Here is a 15,841-nt window from a genome sequence, read left to right on the forward strand (position 1 = left end):
ACTCGTCGTGATCCAAATCACGGGAGATCCTAGTGCCGAAGGGACGACAGCTCCGCGTTCAACACACGTGCAGCCCGGTGACGTCTCCCATGCCTTGATCCAGCAAGGAGAGAGGGAGAGGTTGGGGAAGACTCCATCCAGCAGCAGCACAATGGCGTGGTTGTGATGGAGGAGCGTGGCAATCCTGCAGGGCTTCGCCAAGCACCGCGGGAGATGAGGAGAAAGAGAGGTAGGGCTGCGCCAGGGAGAGGTGGAAACTCATGTGTATGGCAGCCCTAAAGCCTCAAGTATATATAGGGGAGAGGGAGGGGGCTGCGCCCTCCTTAGGGTTCCCACCCCAAGGGGTTCGGCTGCCCCAAAAACCCATCTAGGGTGGCGGCCAAGGGGGGGGGAGAAACTTGCCCCCCAAGCAAGGTGGAGGCGCCCCCTCCCCAAACCCTAGGTGCCTTGGGCCCTTGTGGGGGGCGCACCAGCCCACTTGGGGCTGGTCCCCTCCCACACTTGGCACATGCAGCCCTCTGGGGCCTGTGGCCCCACTTGGTGGACCCCCGGGACCCTCCCGGTGGTCCCGGTACATCACCGATAACACCCGAAACTTTTCCGGTGACGAAAACAGGACTTCCCATATATAAATCTTTACCTCCGGACCCTTCCGGAACTCCTCGTGACGTCCGGGATATCATCCGGGACTCCGAACAACATTCAGTAACCACGTATATCTATTCCCTATAACCCTAGCGTCATCAAACCTTAAGTGTGTAGACCCTACGGGTTCGGGAACCATGCAGACATGACCGAGACGTTCTCCGGCCAATAACCAACAGCGGGATCTGGATACCCATGTTGGCTCCCACATGTTCCACGATGATCTCATCGGATGAACCACGATGTCGAGGATTCAATCAATCCCGTATACAATTCCCTTTGTCTAGCGGTATTGTACTTGCCCGAGATTCGATCGTCGGTATGCCGATACCTTGTTCAATCTCGTTACGGCAAGTCTCTTTACTCATTTTGTAACACATCATCCCGTGATCAACCCCTTTGTCACATTGTGCACATTATGATGATGTCCTATCGAGTGGGCCCAGAGATACATCTCCGTCAACCGGAGTGACAAATCCCAATCTCGATTCGTGCCAACCCAACAGACACTTTCGGAGATACCCGTAGTGCACCTTTATAGCCACTCAGTTACGTTGTGACGTTTGGTACACCCAAAGCATTCCTACTGTATCCAGGAGTTGCACAATCTCATGGTCTAAGGAAATGATACTTGACATTTAGAAAAGCTTTAGCATACGAACTACATGATCTTTGTGCTAGGCTTAGGATTGGGTCTTGTCCATCACATCATTCTCCTAATGATGCGATCCCGTTATCAACGACATCCAATGTCCATGGTCAGGAAACTGTAACCATCTATTGATCAACAAGCTAGTCAACTAGAGACTTACTAGGGACATGGTGTTGTCTATGTATCCACACATGTATCTGAGTTTCCTATCAATACAATTATAGCATGGATAGTAAACGATTATCATGAACAAGGAAATATAATAATAATAACTAATTTATTATTGCCTCTAGTGCATATTTACAACAAGGTTTTCATGCCACACTATAATGTTTGGACCAGGCACGAAGAAATAGGGGTTATGATGGAAGACAACGAAGAAGAAGAGGACGATGACAACTATGTGCCCCGGAATATGGTGATGCTGCAACGGGGGAAGCTGCTGAAGATCAAAAGGAACCAGACGATATTGTGCCCGATGATGATCTTCACCGGGTCATTGTTGATGCAAGGAGACAGTGTGAAAGTCAAAAGGAAAAGCTGAAGTTCGATTGCATGTTAGAGGGTCACAAAAAAAGGTTGTACCCCAATTGCGAAGATGGCAACACAAAGCTCAGTACCATACTGGAATTGCTGCCGTGGAATGCAGAGAATGCTGTGCCTAACAAAGGATTTGAGAAGCTACTGAAAATATTGAAGAAGAAGCTTCCAAAGGATAACGAATTACCCGACAGTACGTGCGCAACAAAGAAGGTCGTATGCCCTCTAGGATTGGAGGTGCAGAAGATACATGCATGCACTAATGACTGCATCCTCTACCAAGGTGCGTACGAGGATTTGAACGCGTGCCCGGTATGCGATGCATTGCGGTATAAGATCAGACGAGATGACCCTGGTGATGTTGACGGTGAGCCCCCAAGAAGAGGGTTCCTGCCAAGGTGATGTGGTATGCTCCTATAATACCACGGTTGAAAGGTCTGTTCAGAAACGAAGAGCATGCCAAGTAGATGCGATGGCACAGAGAGGACCGTAAGAAAGACGGGAAGTTGAGAGCACCCGCTGATGGGTCGCAGTGGAGAAAAATCGAAAGAAAGTACGGGGATGAATTTGCAGGTGACCCAACGAACGTATGGTTTGGTTTAAGCGAGAATGGAATTAATCGTTTCGAGGAGCAGAGAAGCAATCACAACACCTAGCCCGTGACTCTATGTATGTATAACCTTCCTCCTTGGATGTGCATGAATCGGAAGTTCATTATGATGCCAGTTCTCATCCAAGGCCCTAAGCAACCCGGCAACGACATTGATGTGTACCTAAGGCCATTAGTTGAAGAACTTTTACAGTTGTGGAATGGAAACGGTGTACGTGTGTGGGATGAGCACAAATAGGAGGAATTTAACCTGCATGCGTTACTGTTTGTAACCATCAATGATTGGCCTACTTTCAGTAACCTTTTAGGACAGACAAACAAGGGATACCATGCATGCATGCACTGTTTAGCTGACACCAAAAGTATATACCTGGACAAATGCAGGAAGAATGTGTACCTGGGGCATCATCGATTTCTTCCAACCAACCATCAATGTTGGAAGAAAGGCAAGCATTTCAAAGGCGAGGTAGATCACCGGAAGAAGCCCGCCATGCGTACTAGTGATCACGTACTTGCTATGGTCAATGATTTACACGTAATCTTTGGAAAGGGTCCCGACGGACTATCTGTTCCGAATGACGTTGAGAGACGCGCACCCATGTGGAAGAAGAAAACTATATTTTGGGACCTACCATACTGAAAAGACCTAGAGGTCCGCTCTTCAATCGACGTGATGCACATGATGAAGAACCTTTGCGTGAACCTGCTAGGCTTCTTGGGCGTGTATGGGAAGACAAAAGATACACCGGAGGCACGGGAGGACCTGCAACGTTTGCACAAAAAAGACGGCATGCCTCCAAAGCAGTATGAAGATCCTGCAAGCTATGCTCTTACCAAAGAAGAGAAGGAAATCTTCTTTGCATGCCTGCTCAGTGTGAAGGTCCCGTCTGCCTTCTCGTCGAATATAAAGGGAATAATAAATATGCCAGAGAAAAAGTTCCAAAACCTAAAGTTTCATGACTAACACGTGATTATGACTGCCACATGATTATGACGCAACTTGAAAGCACAAGTGCTCCCTAGGTGGTTTTGGTAATTAATGTCAACATATCTCTTGTTGGACTAACACTTTTAACTAGTATGTTTCAGATAAGTTCAACAATGAAGTGGCATGGACTAGAAGATGTGGAACTCCTTCAAGATGTTAAGGACAAAGGATTGGCTCAAGCTTCAAGCTCAAGACTCTACATTTTACATTTTAGTGATCCAAGATCACATTGAGTCTATAGGAAAAGCCAATACTATCAAGGAGGGATGGGGTGTTGCTTAATGAGTTTCTTGCTCCATAAGTGCTTAGTGGTATGCTCCAAAACTCTCAACTACTTTCCCACATCCACATATGACCTAAACCCAAAGTCAAACTCGGCCCCACCGATTCTTTCTGTCCAGCGCCACCGAGTTCAGATGTCATAGCCACTGCCACAAACCCTAAGCAAATCGATCTCACCGATGGGGATCTCGGTCTCACCGAGATGGAATTGTAATCTCTCTGTTTCCCTTCGTAACGTTTCGGTCTAACCGAGATGAGCGATCGGTCCCACCGAGATTGCAATGTAAACTATCTATTTCCTTTTCGTAACATTTCGGTCCCACCGAAATGAGCGAACCGGTCCCACCGAGTTTACCTGACCAACTCTCTGGTTAGCTTATTACCAAAGTCGGTCTCACCGAGTTTGTCTAATCGGTCTCACCGAGATTACATTATGCCCTAACCCTAACCATATCAGTCCTACCGAGTGGCATGTCGGTCCCACCGAAAACCCTAACAGTCACTAGGTTTACTAAATCGGTCTGACCGAGTTTGTTGATTCGGTCCCACCGAGATTGGTAAATTGTGTGTAACGGTTAGTTTTTGTGTGGAGGCTATATATACCCCTCCACCTCATCTTCATTCGTAAAGAGAGCCATCAGAACAAACCTACACTTCCAACTTACCATTTCTGAGAGAGAACCACCTACTCATGTGTTGAGGCCAAGATATTCCATTCCTACCATATGAATCTTGATCTCTAGCCTTCCCCAAGTTGCTTTCCACTCAAATCTTCTTTCCACCAAATCCATATCCTGTGAGAGAGAGTTGAGTGTTGGGGAGACTATCATTTGAAGCACAAGAGCAAGGAGTTCATCATCAACACACCATTTGTTACTTCTTGGAGAGTGGTGTCTCCTAGTTTGGCTAGGTGTCACTTGGGAGCCTCCGACAAGATTGTGGAGTTGAACCAAGGAGTTTGTAAGGGCAAGGAGATTGCCTACTTCGTGAAGATCTACCGCTAGTGAGGCAAGTCCATCGTGGGCGACGGCCATGGTGGGATAGACAAGGTTGCTTCTTCATGGACCCTTCTTGGGTGGAGCCCTCCGTGGACTCGCGCAGCCGTTACCCTTCATGGGTTGAAGTCTCCATCAACGTGGATGTACGATAGCACCACCTATCGGAACCACGGCTCAAAAATCATCGTGTCTCCAAATTGCGTTTGAAATCTCCAAACCCTTCCCTTTACATTCTTGCAAGTTGCATGCTTTATTTTCCGCTGCTCATATACTCTTTGCATGCTTGCTTGATATGTATTGTGATTGTTAAACTTGTGCCAAAACTCCACTTAAACTTAAAGAATTTAAAAAGTGCTACCTTTTGCACCTAGTGTCTAATCACCCCCCCTCTAGACACATACTTCTAGATCCTATAATTGGTATCAGAGCTTTGGTCTCCATTGCTTTGGTTTAATCACCATTGGAGGAAGATGGATGAGTCTACTTTGGGGAGTCTTAGACATAGAGTGCCCATACTTGATGGAGAGTATTTTCATGAGTGGAAAAATGAGATGCTTGTGATTTGCAATCAATATCATTTGAACAAGTATATTGCTAGTCCTTGTGCACCTCATGTTGATCCTATGCATCCTACCCTTGATGAGTCTATTGACATGATTCGCAATATTAGAACTGTTAATCTTATCAATAGAGGCTTGCCTAGAAACTTGATTGGAAACTTGCCTACTCTTGAGTGTGCCTACACTATATGGAAATTTCTTGAGGAACGATTTCCGGACTATTCCTTGAAAAATCTCGATGAAATTCTCCATAAGTCTATTGCCTTGAGTAAGGTGAATTCCAGTGATCATATGTTTGGTGATTGTCTATTTGAACTTACAAATCTTATGCGTACCAAAGGAAATGTTGGAATCATTAGCGATATTATTTCCGAAGCTATTAAAATTCATAAACAAGATCATTGTCAAACTCACTCTAACGAATCACCCTCTCTAGGAGTTGATCCACCACATGATGATGTCGAACATGGATACTATGATGAGGATGATGATGATGACTTTGATCTTGATGATGCAATGAGACACTTTGGTCTTATGGCAAATCTTCGGGGATATATGGCAGGAGGAAAGGAATGTGTTCTTGACAGTGGATGTACCGATCACATGACCGGAGATAAAGACATGTTTCGTGAGCTTGCTGAAAATGATGGTCCTCGAAAGTATGTCACTTTCGGTGACAACTCAAAGGGTAAGGTGGTTGGCCTCGGTAAGGTGGCCATCTCACATGATAGCTCCATTCAAAATGTTATGCTCATTGAATCTCTTGGCTACAACTTACTTTCAGTATCTAGACTTGCTGATTTCGGTTTCAATGTCCTATTTACTGAAGTAGATTGCCAAGTGTTTCGTAGAGACAATCATAAAATGGTCTTTACCGGTATACATAGAGGTGATCTTTACATTGTTGATTTCACTAAAAAGGCTCAACCTAGAACTTGCTTCATTGCTAAATCCTCTAAAGGTTGGTTATGGCATAGACAGTTAGGTCACGTTGGCATGCGAAATCTTGACAAACTTATTAAAGGAAATCATATCCTTGGCGTTAACGATGTCATATTTGATAAGGATAGACTTTGCAGTGCTTGTCAAGCAGGTAAACAGGTCGGAGGAAGGCATCCCGTGAAGAACATCATGACCACAAGGAGGCCACTTGAGCTACTTCACATGGATCTCTTTGGTCCCAACGCCTACAAAAGTCTCGGTGGAAATTCTTTTGGTCTAGTTATAGTTGATGATTTTTCAAGATTTACGTGGGTGTTCTTTCTCGATGACAAATCGCAGGTCCAAAAGATCTTCAAAAACTTCGCCAGGAAGGCTCAAAATCAGTTTGAAGTGAAGATCAAGAAGGTTCACAGCGACAACGGAATGGAGTTCAAGAACGCAAATGTGGACACCTTTCTTGACGAAGAAGGGATTTCACATGAGTTCTCGGCTACGTACACACTTCAACAAAATGGAGTTGTTGAGAGGAAGAACCGGACGCTCATCAAAATGGCAAGAACGATGCTTGATGAGTACAAGACTCCGAAGCACTTTTGGGCAGAAAGCGGTTGAGACAGCTTGTCATGCAACAAATTGCTTGTATCTTCACAAGCTACTCGGCAAGACGGCATATGAGCTCCTCACCGGTAACAAACCCCAAGTTGGATACTTTCGAGTATTCGGCTCAAAGTGCTACATTCTTGATAAGCATCGTCATTCTAAATTTGCTCCTAAGTCTCATGAAGGTTTCCTACTTGGTTATGGCTCAAACTCTCACACTTACCGTGTCTACAATAATTTCACCCGAAAGGTTGAAGAAACGGTAGATGTGAAGTTTGATGAATCTAACGGCTCGCAAGTAGAGCAATTGCCAATTGATGTAGGAGACAAAGACCCCTCAGAAGCAATCCAAGACTTGTCTATTGGCAAGATTCGTCCAACGGAGGTGAAGGAGAGTACCTCGTCCGTCCAAGTGGAAGCTTCTACCTCACGACAAGGTGAACAAAGAGTTGACACGGAAGCATCCACAAGTGGGACACACCAAGATGAACAAAATGAGGAAGTACACCAAGAACGTCAACAACCTCCTTCTCCACCGCGACAAGAGAATGACAATGTCAACAATGAAGAAGACCAAGAAGAAGAACAAGATTAAGAAGATGTTCAACTGAGACCCAAGCAAAAGCTTTCACGAGTTCGAGCAAGAATTGCTAAAGACCATCCTGTCGAGCAAATCTACAAAGATATCCAAACCAGGAGAATCACTCGCTCTAAAACTCGTTTAGCTAACTTTTGTGAACACTATTCATTCATCTCTAGCATTGAACCTATGAAGGTTGAAGAAGCATTGGAAGATCCGGATTGGATAAACGACATGCATGAAGAACTACACAACTTTGAGAGAAATCAAGTGTGGACATTGGTTGAGAAGCCCGACAACAACCACAACATCATCGGTACCAAGTGGGTGTTTCGCAACAAGCAAGATGAAGATGGACAAGTAGTTCACAACAAAGCATGTCTCGTCGCCCAAGGCTACACACAAGTCGAAGGTATGGACTATGGTGAGACTTATGCTCCCGTTGCTAGACTTGAGTCCATTCGCATCTTACTTTCCTATGATAATCACCATGATATCACCTTGTACCAAATGGACATTAAAAGTGCTTTTCTAAATGGTGAAATAGAGGAGGAAGATTATGTCAAACAACCTTCCGGCTTTGTTAATCCTAAGAAACCCAATCATGTTTACAAACTGCACAAAGCTCTTTGTGGACTTAAACAAGCTCCTTGAGCTTGGTATAAATGCTTGACCAAGTTCCTTATTGAAAAAGGCTTTGAAATTGGAAAAATAGATTCACACTTTTACTAAGAGGGTCATTGGAGAATTATTTGTATGCCAAATTTATGTCGATGATATTATATTTGGATAAACTAACCCTCATTTTAGTGAGAAGTTTGGAAAGCTAATGTCGGAGAAGTTTGAGATGTCTATGATGAGTGAACTCAAATTCTTTCTTGGGTTGCAAATCAAGCAAACTAAGGAAGGTACTTTTGTCTCTCAAACAAAGTACACCAAGGACTTATTCAAGAAGTTCAATATGCAAGAATGCAAAGGTATGACTACACCCATGCCTACTAGTGGACATCTTGATTTAACCAAAGATGGTGAACCGGTCGATCAAAGGGTTTATCGCTCTATGATTGGTTCATTGTTATATCTATGTGCTTCACGTCCCGATATTATGCTAAGTGTGTGCATGTGTGCACGATATCAAGCTGCACCTAAAGAATGTCATCTTAAGGCCGTGAAAAGGATAGTGAGATACATAATTCATACACCAAATTTTGGCATTTGGTATCCTAAGAGGGCCTCTTTCGATCTTGTTGGCTACTCCTACTCGGACTATGCCGGTGACAAGGTTGATAGAAAGTCCACTTCGGGTACTTGTCAATTCCTTGGTAGATTTTTTTGGCTTGGTCTTCCAAGAAACAAAACTCGGTATCCTTATCCACCGCCAAAGCGGAATACATTGCCGCTGGTTCATGTTGTGCTCAATTACTTTGGATGACCCAAACTCTTAAAGATTATGGGATATATGTGAAACATGTTCCATTACTTTGTGACAATGAAAGTGCTATCAAGATTGCTCATAATCCCGCGCAACATTCTCGAACTAAGCATATTGAAGTTCATCATCATTTCATTCGAGATCATGTTGCCAAAGGGGACATAAATCTTAAGCATGTTCGCACTGAAAAGAAATTAGCGGATATATTCACTAAACCACTTGATGAGAAAGTGTTTTGCAGGTTAAAGGGTGAATTGAACATCATTGATGCTTCAAACTTGGAGTAGGAACTCATTTGATGCATGCAAGGCATAAGCCCATGACTAATCCTTGACATTCCTCTTATGATGACTATCATGTGTCTTGGATATATTTGCACCTTGCATGTTGTCTAACCCTTGTAGGTACTTGGATGAATCTAAATCTATGAGATTGCAACACACTAACATCTTGAGCAATCTCTACATCACCAAGTCTCTACACAACGGTGGTTGAAGACAAGGAAGCATGGAACCATTCAAACATATCATTTGAATAATTCTATGTTGAAATTCATGATTGTTATTTTGGATACACAAGTGCTCTTCCTTGCAAAAACTAACCCATGTAGGAAGATGAACTCAAATTCCGAGTGGTGCTCACAACTCTTGATGAGCTACATCAACCTTGAGCAACCCACACAAGTTCAACTACATGATCATGATCAACACCACCACCCAAGGTATCTTATTCCATCTTAGAGAAGCTTTACTCCAAGACATGAGTTGAAGCAACTCGACAAGATGTGAATACACCAAGATGCTTAAATGAAAAATGGTAACCCCATTTTGAGCTTAAACGATGAGTATGACCTATGATCAAGTGATATCACTTGACTCCTAAGTCAATATACTCTAACATAGGTGACTTTGTCGCCGACCATTTCTAGATGAAGTTCTCTTGTGTTCTTTTCTGTGCTCTTACACTTGTCTCATGCATATATGTTTCCCTTTTTTTAAAACTTCATCTAGATTTCTTTTCCTTTCTTTTCTGTGTTGCATTCCTTGCATCCAATACCTTGCAAATCCTTGTGAGATCTTACTTGTCTAGTGAGCTGAGGTGACAAGTGTTTTCTCTGTGATGAAATCGGTTCCACCGGTCTGTCATTTTCGGAGCTAGCGATCTCACTACAGGAAAAACAACCTGCCACTTATTTCTATGATTCTTTTGATCCAGCTCCACTCAATGAATCTTGTCCTCTACCAGCATCATATTTTTCTTGCTTCTTTGACTTGTGACTCAAGGACCAAACCCATGTGACAACACATCCAGAAGAACCTTCTTGGAAATTGATGTCAAAGGGGGAGAGAGAGATCACATCAAAAGCCTTATTTATAGAGAGAGATCACATCAATACCAATCATATCTCTAGGGGGAGAGAATACTCAAGGGGAGAGTAATCTTCGAGGATCCCAGATGCTTGGTGTTGAAGAGGAGAGATGCCACATGTCTTCTTGAGGGGAAGACATGTTCATATGTGCTCATTTGTTTCTTTGAGCTCTGTTTTTCTGTTCCCTATCTTCTCCCAATATCCCATGCTAGATTCAGGGGGAGCAAGACTACTAAGGGAAAGAATCTTTAAATTACTTGCACATCTTTACATTTAGGGACATGTCTATAATCCAATGTGGTACTCAGTACTCATTCTCTACATGTCATCCCAGTCTTGGTACTCTTGTGGTTTCTTCTCATTTGCTCTAGCTAGTAGATGCATCTGTGTTATCTAACCTTATTTTCACAGGTTCATTCCATCCTAAGCCAACTCAAGACCACAAGGTAAGTATATGCATCACAATCATGTGTATGAGGAATTCTTGCTGATGTACATACTGTTTGCAAGAAGGACTCATGAGCATGAAGGTACTTTTTTCAATATTGTTCGCTCTGATGCATATAGCCAAGATACATGTAACACATTGTCTACTCTGTCATGGTTATGCTCTCACATGCTTCTATATTCAATATTCACATGATTGCATACATGTAGGGGGAGCTTATGCATGTTACATGTCTTTCCAAAGCTTTACTTGCTATTCTCTATATCTCTATCTAAAGCTTTGATGTATGTTGTCATCAATTACCAAAAGGGGGGAGATTGAAAGCACAAGTGCTCCCTAGGTGGTTTTAGTAATTAATGTCAACATATCTCTTGTTGGACTAACACTTTTAACTAGTATGTTTCAGATAAGTTCAACAATGAAGTGGCATGTACTAAAAGATGTGGAACTCCTTCAAGATGCTAAGGACAAAGGATTGACTCAAGCTTCAAGCTCAAGACTCTACATTTTACATTTTAGTGATCCAAAATCACATTGAGTCTATATGAAAAGCCAATACTATCAAGGAGGGATGAGGTGTTGCTTAATGAGTTTCTTGCTCCATAAGTGCTTAGTGGTATGCTCAAAAACTCTCAACTACTTTCCCACATCCACATATGACCTAAACCCAATGTCAAACTCGGCCCCACCGATTCTTTCTATCCGGCGCCACTGAGTTCAGATGTCATAGCCACTGCCACAAACCCTAAGCAAATCGGTCTCACCGATAGGGATCTCGGTCTCACCGAGATGGGATTGTAATCTCTCTATTTCCCTTCGTAACGTTTCGGTCTAACCGAGATGAGCGATCGGTCCCATCGAGATTGCAATGTAAACTCTCTGTTTCCTTTTCGTAACATTTCGGTCCCACCGAAATGAGCGAACCAGTCCCACCGAGTTTACCTTACCAACTCTCTGGTTAGCTTATTACCAAAGTCGGTCTCACCGAGTTTATGTAATCGGTCTCACCGAGATTACATTATGCCCTAACCCTAATCATATCGGTCCTACCGAGTTGCATGTCGGTCCCACCGAAAACCCTAACGGTCACTAGGTTTACTAAATCAGTCTGACCGAGTTTGTTGATTCGGTCCCACTGAGATTGGTAAATTGTGTGTAACGGTTAGATTTTGTGTGGAGGCTATATATACCCCTCCACCTCCTCTTCATTCGTAAAGAGAGTCATCAGAACAAACCTACACTTCCAACTTACCATTTCTGAGAGAGAACCACCTACTCATGTGTTTAGGCCAAGATATTCCATTCCTACCATATGAATCTTGATCTCTAGCCTTCCCCCAAGTTGCTTTCCACTCAAATCTTCTTTCCATCAAATCCATATCATATGAGAGAGAGTTGAGTGTTGGGGAGACTATCATTTGAAGCACAAGAGCAAGGAGTTCATCATCAACACACCATTTGTTACTTCTTGGAGAGTGGTGTCTCCTAGATTGGCTAGGTGTCACTTGGGAGCCTCCGACAAGATTGTGGAGTTGAACCAAGGAGTTTGTAAGGGCAAGCAGATCGCCTACTTCATGAAGATCTACCGCTAGTGAGGCAAGTCCTTCGTGGGTGACGACCATGGTGGGATAGACAAGGTTGCTTCTTCGTGGACCCTTCTTGGGTGGAGCCCTCCGTGGACTCGCGCAGCCATTACCCTTTGTGGGTTGAAGTCTCCATCAACGTGGATGTACGATAGCACCACCTATCGGAACCACGGCTCAAAAATCATCGTGTCTCCAAATTGCGTTTGAAATCTCCAAACCCTTCCCTTTACATTCTTGCAAGTTGCATGCTTTATTTTCCGCTGCTCATATACTCTTTGCATGCTTGCTTGATATGTATTGTGATTGTTAAACTTGTGCCAAAACTCCACTTAAACTTAAAGAATTTAAAAACTGCTACCTTTTGCACCTAGTGTCTAATCACCCCCCCCCCTCTAGACACATACTTCTAGATCCTACACAATTGCTTCCGGTTGCATTGAGGGGGTTTCTACTGGAAAACGTCCGATTAGCCATTGTGAAGCTATGTGCATTGCTCAATGCAATCTCTCAGAAGGTGATCGATCCAGAAATCATACCAAGGCTAAGGAGTGATGTGGCGCAATGTCTTGTCAGTTTCGAGCTGGTGTTCCCACCATCCTTCTTCAATATCATGACGCACGTCCTAGTTCATCTAGTCGACGAGATTGTCATTCTGGGCCCCGTATTTCTAGACAATATGTTCCCCTTTGAGAGGTTCGTGGGAGTCCTAAAGAAATATGTCCGTAATCGCGCTAGGCCAGAAGGAAGCATCTCCATGGGCCATCAAACAGAGAATATCATTGGGTTTTGTGTTGACTTCATTCCCGGCCTTAAGAAGACTGGTCTCCCTAAATTGTGGTATGAGGGGAGACTAACTAGAAAAGACACGCTTGGATGGGACTCAATAATATGCAGGGACGAGCATTCTTGGTCTCAAGAACACTACACAGTTTTATAGAACTCTACCTTGGTGACCCCGTATATTGATGAACACAAGAACAGTCTGCGCTCCAAACACCTGGAGCAGTGTGACGACTGGATTACATGTGAACACATCAGGACTTTCGGCAGTTGGTTGGAAACACGTCTCACAAGTGACAACACTGTTTGTGATGAGTTGTACTTGTTGTCCAGGGGACCATCTTCGACTGTATTGACTTACAAAGGACACGAGATAAATGGGAATACATTTTAGACGATCGCCCAAGATCAAAAGAGCACCAACCAAAACAGCGGTGTCCGCTTTGATGCAGCAACCAAGAGGGGAAAGGACACATATTATGGTTACACAGTGGACATATGGGAACTTGACTACGGACATGATTTTAAGGTCCCTTTGTTTAAGTGCAAATGGGTCAATCTGTCAGGAGGCGGGGTACAGGTAGACCCACAGTACGAAATGACAACAATGGATCTGAACAATCTTGGGTACACAGACGAACCGTTCGTCCTAGCCAATGATGTGGCGTAGGTTTCCTATGTGAAGGACATGTCTACCAAACCGAGAAAAAGAAAAGATAAGGAAGCAAACACATCATACGATGAGGCAAAGCGCCACATAGTTCTTTAAGGAAAAAGAGACATCGTGGGAGTGGAGGGCAAGACAAACATGTCTGAAGATTATGAAAAGATTCATGAAATTCCTCCCTTCAAAGTCAAGGCTGACCTAAGCACCCTGATAAATGACGAAGATTATCCATGGTTACGGCGCAATAAGCAAAGGACACAAGCGAAGAAAAAGTGAAGACTTTCTCTCCACAACTATTATGATGATGTCTTTGATCTATAATATCACTGCAGTTACATGTGAAGAAATGAAATGCATGTTGTAACAGACGAGTTTCCGTATGAAACTCTGATGCTTCGAAAGAGATTGTCCGTTTTGTACACGAAGTGAATCCAGTTTTTGCCATAACCCTCTCAACTTTTTTGCACATGCTATGTGGGTGAAATGATGATACCATGCCAACTTTCAACCTTTTTAGAGTTCATTTGAAATGATTTTCAATTTCAGGGTCTTATAGCTCAAAAAATCAGTAAATGCATGAAAAATAACAAATGAAGTCAGAAAGGGTTGAAAATTGATGATGTGGCTTTGAATGGTGCATTTTGAACACACAAGAAGTCCGGAGTTGTAATAAGTTGTTAAAAATAAAAGAGAGGCGCAATGATCACCTGCATGTTGCTTAGCTTCAGGCCTTGAGGAAATAGTGTAGACTGCACGGAGCTATGTGTAGTTTTTGTCCGAAACCCTGATAGCTCTGTGCAGTCTACACCACTTCCTCAAGGCATGAAGCTAAGCAACGTGCAAGTGAGCATTGCGCCTCTCCTTCATCGTCTCTGCACTCAGGGCTTATAAACCGCTGCAAGTGCCTCTCGCTCGACGAGGTGGGACTAAAAAACAGATGCAGAAAGAATCAACTAAAAAACTCTATTATCGGTTCATGCCACGAACCGGTACTAAAGGTGCTCGTGGGGAGCCTTAGAACCGGTACTAAATGAAATGCCTTTGTAACAAACTTAGAACCGGTACTAAAGGAATCAACTAAAAAGCTTTTATAAACCTCTAGTATTATTGAAACTAAAATTATATAAAATTTATGCAACTAAAATTATCAAAGTATTTTCTGTTAAAAACATTAAAAGCAAAAAAAATCATAAAATAAATTAAAAAAAGCAAAAGAGAAAAGAAAATAAAATAAGTAGAAACAAAATAAACTTTAATAAATAAGTGGAAACAAAATAAACTTTAATAAATTTGTAGAAACAAAATAAAACAAAGAAGTAGAAACAAAACAAAACAAAATAAAATAAAATAAACTTTAATAAATAAATAAGTAGAAACAAAATAAACTTTAATAAAGTAAAATAAATAAACTTTAATAAAATAAATAAAAATAGCAACAATAAGTATTTTGTTGTAAGTAGAAACAAAATAAAATAAATAAAGCAACAAAGAAAACAAAAAAATAAAAAAATGCGACCTACTGGGCCACCACGGCCTGAATATGACTAGAAACCCAACCATGGGCCAGGATCCAGGCCCGCAGTAGGCCCATAGGCACATAGTGACAGATTAGGCCCGAAAGCCTGCTGTTGAGAGGAGCTCGAGAGGGTGGGCGCAACAGCGCTTATAAACCACTCTCGAGCTCTCTCAACTAGCGAGGTGGGACTAAACTTTTGGTCGCGACGCGGGCAGCACAAGGCCTTTGGTCCCGGTTGGTGGCACCAACTGGGACTAAAGGGGTGCATTGGTACCAGTTTGTGGCACCAACCGGGACAAATTCCCCCCTTTTAGTCCCGGTTGGTGCCACCAACCGGGACCAAAGGCCTCTGCTTCCCGCCCTTTGGGCTGCTGAAAAGAGACCTTTGGTCCTGATTGGTGGCACCAACCGGGACTAAAGGGTGGCTTTGGTCCCGGTTGGTGCCACGAACCGGGACTAAAGCCTTTGCTATATAGGCCAACACTTAGCATTTTTTTCAAATTTCATCGTCAGTTGCCGCCCGACGACGCCGAGGTCATCGACGCTGCCAGGCTGCCCTACCCCCATCCGCCGTCTCCGTCGTCGCTGTCGCCCCTGCCCCGGCCTCGCCGTACCCTGCCCCGACCTCGATGCGCCCTGCCCCGAC

This window comes from Triticum dicoccoides, chromosome 6B, assembly GCF_002162155.2.
Source record: "Triticum dicoccoides isolate Atlit2015 ecotype Zavitan chromosome 6B, WEW_v2.0, whole genome shotgun sequence".
NCBI lineage: Eukaryota > Viridiplantae > Streptophyta > Magnoliopsida > Poales > Poaceae > Triticum > Triticum dicoccoides.